Source organism: Morus notabilis, unplaced genomic scaffold (genome assembly GCF_000414095.1).
Source record: "Morus notabilis unplaced genomic scaffold, ASM41409v2 Scaffold271, whole genome shotgun sequence".
Classification (NCBI taxonomy): domain Eukaryota; kingdom Viridiplantae; phylum Streptophyta; class Magnoliopsida; order Rosales; family Moraceae; genus Morus; species Morus notabilis.
The window spans coordinates 497,063-500,815 of record NW_010365721.1 but is presented as its reverse complement, the minus strand read 5'-3'; positions in this window follow the sequence as shown (position 1 = coordinate 500,815).

Sequence of the window (3,753 nt, the reverse complement as noted above, 5' to 3'; positions counted from 1 at the left end):
CTTGACTACCCAAAGGTACACTTTATATGTGGAAAATTAGATTATCATTGGCACCTAAAATTAAAACATGATTTATGTATTTTTCATGTGCTTCATGCATCATATTTAATTGTGCCAAAATTAACATGCCTTGATATTCATGCACATAAATTGATTAGATGAATATTCTATTTATTTCCAGCAATATGTTAAATCCCATTATCACACTACTTGCGACTGAAAAAATAGACGGTGATAACTATGCTAAGTGGAAAAGTAACATGAACATACTGTTGGTCTGCGAAGACTACAAGTTTGTCCTAGTAGAGGAATGTCCTCCTGAACCCGCGGATAATGCATCTAAAACCACAAGGGAGCCTTATGATCGCTAGAGCAAGGCCAACAACAAAGCAAAGTGCTTTATGTTGGCCAGTATGAGCGATGTGCTTCGCAAGAAGCATGAGGAGATGGAGACTGCTTATGAGATAATGGAGTCTCTAGAAGCCATGTTCGGCGCTCCCTCTGAAAAGGCCCGTTTGGATGCTGTTAGGGCTTTCATGAATGACAAAATGAAGAAATGTTCTTCAGTCAAGGCACATGTTTTGAACATGATTGATCACCTCCATGATGCGGAGCTCAATGGTGCCAGGATCGATGAAGCCACCCAAGTTGGCAACATCTTAGAAAGCCTATCCCCTTATTTTCATGAGTTCGTGAATAACTTTGTTATGAACAAGAAAAAGTCCAACCTCACTAAACTCATGAATGACCTACAAAACTTCGAATCCACCAACAAAAGAAGGGGAGGAGCAGCAATGTTGTAGGTTGCAGGAAGTTCTGGTAAAAATAAAAGAAAGAACCAGAACCAAGGGAAATGGAAGAAAGGAAAGAACAAGAGACCCAAGAAGGCTAAAGGCCGCATCCAGAAACCCAAAGGAAAGTGTTTCCACTGTAATGGCGAAGGGCACTGGAAGAGAAACTGTCACAAGTATCTCGAGGAGCTGAAAAAGAAAAAGGAACAAGGTAAATCAGATTTACTAGTCCTTGAAACATGTTTAGTAGAGGGCCTGGATAATTGATTCGGGAGCAACTAATCATGTTTGTCTTTCTTTGCAGAGTCTTAGTTCTTACACCGAGTTAGCCGATGGGGACTACACGATGAAAGTGGGCAATGGCGCAAGAGTTTCAGCAAAAGCAGTGGGAGAAGTTAGACTTCATTTTAGGGAAAATAAATTTTTAGTTTTGAACAATGTTTATTTTATTCCAGACATTCGTAGAAATTTGATTTCTGTGGCTAAGTTATTTGAACAATTATTTAAAGTTTATTTTGATAATGAATTTGTTCATATTTCTCGAAATGGTTTAAATATTTATTCTGGACGTCTGGATGATGGTTTATATTGTATAAAACCAATACCTAACTCACTGCTTAATACTGAAATGTTCAGAGTTGCCGAACCTAAGAATAAAAAGCAAAAGATTTCTCACAACAATAACACATATCTGTGGCATCTTAGGCTTGGTCATATTAACCTAAATAGGATTAAAAGACTGGTAAATGATGGTCCTTTAAGCGAACTAAAATTTGGTGAGCTTTTGGTCTATGAATCTTGTCTGGAAGGTAAATGACCAAGAGGCCTTTTACAGCGAAAGGAGAAAGAGCTACAGAACCCCTTCAGCTGATACATTCAGATGTATGTGGACCATTGAACATCTAAGCTAGAGGTGGTTACGAATATTACGTCACCTTTATTGACGACTATTCAAGATATGGTTACGTTTACCTAATGCAACGGAAATCTGAAACTTTTGGAAAGTTTAGAGAATTCCGAGCAAAAGTTGAAAAATAATTAGGTAAACCAATCAAGACACTTCGATCAGATCGAGGGGGAGAATACCTAGACCAAGAGTTCTGGGATTTCTTGATTGAAGAAGGTGTAGTATCCCAATTGACTGCACCCGGTACACCACATCAGAATAGTGTAGCTGAAAGGAGAAATCAGACTTTGCTCCACATGATGAGATCAATGAAAAGAGAAATCAGACTTTGCTCGACATGAGTTTTGGGGTTATGTCCTAAGAACAGCTGCCTACATTCTGAATAGAGTACCATCTAAGTCTATTCCTAAAACACCCTTAGAGTTGTGGTGCGGTCGAAAACCTAGTTTGAGACACGTGCGCATATGGGGGTGTCCAGCACATGTGCTGAAAGGAAAAATTGGGAAGTTAGAACCTAAGTCAGAAATATGTATGTTTGTAGGATATCCTGATGGGACGAAAAGAGGTTTCTTTTATAGTCCTGAAGATTAAAAGGTGTTTGTATCGACAAATGCCACTTTTCTGGAGCATGACTATATGATAGATTTTAAGCCCAGAAGTAAAATAGTATTGGAAGAGTTACTTTCCGATGAGATCGGACCACATCCGACAAGAGTTGTCAGACCACTCAGAGAAAAGACCACAGTTCCTGATCAGATTCCTAAGGCACCTCATCGTAGTGGGAGGGTAAGCATGTTACCCGACCGGTATACCGGGGAAGCCCAAATCGTCACTGCTGATGACAGTAAGGAGGATCCATCGACCTTTAAGGATGCGATAGATAATTCTGATAAGGAAGAATGGCAAGCAGCTATGAAACTTTAGATGGAGTCTATGCACTCTAACTCAGTCTGGGAACTTGTAGATTTACGCGATGGGGTAAAACCCATTGGATGCAAGTGGATCTTCAAGAGAAAGAGAGAAGCGGATGGAAAAGTAGAGACTTATAAAGCAAGGCTAGTGGCTAAGGGTTATACCTAAAAGGAGGGAGTTGACTATGAGGAAACTTTCTCGCCAGTAGCTATGCTTAAGTCCATCCGGATACTCCTGGCCATTGCAGCATATTTTGACTATGAGATATGACAGAAGGATGTCAAGACAGCTTTTTTGAATGGCTATCTTGAGGAAACCATCTATATGGATCAGCCAGAAGGTTACATAGAGAAAGGCCAAAGGCAGAAATTCTGCAAACTGTAGAGGTCCATTTATGGACTGAAGCAGACTTCTAGATCATGGAACATCAGGTTTGATGAGGCTATAAAGTCTTATGGATTTGATCAAAGCATTGATAAACCATGCGTCTACAAGTACAAGAAAGAAGAGAAAGTGGTCTTCTTAATTTTTTACGTCGATGACATCCTACTCATTGGGAATGATGTGGGATTGATGAAAGATGTAAAGGAGTGGTTAGCCATCCAATTCCAAATGAAAGATTTGGGAGAGGCAAGCTATGTTCTTAGGATTAAGATTATTCGAGATCGCAAGAAAAAGCTTTTGGTGTTGTCACAGGCATCTTATATAGACAAAGTGTTGTCTAGGTATTCGATGCAGAATTCTAAGAAAGGGAATTTTCCTTCTAGGCATGGTATTCACCTTTCTAAGGAACAATGTTCAAAGACTCCACAATAGTAAGAAGATATGAGACGGTATCCCTACGCTTTGGCTGTGGGAAGCCTTATGTATGCCATGTTGTGTACAAGACCAGATATCTGCTATGCAGTGGGAGTGGTCAGTCGCTACCAGTCCAACCCAGGATTAGATCATTGGCAGTAAAGTGTATTCTCAAGTATCTTAGGAGAACGAGAAACTACACAGATTTTGATTTCCAATCGGATAGAGATAGTCGACCGTCGATATCTGGATCTGTGTTCACTCTTAATGGAGGAGCCGTCGTATGGAGAAGTATAAAGCAAAAGTGTGTTGCTGACTCTACCATGGAAGCTGAATATGTTGCAG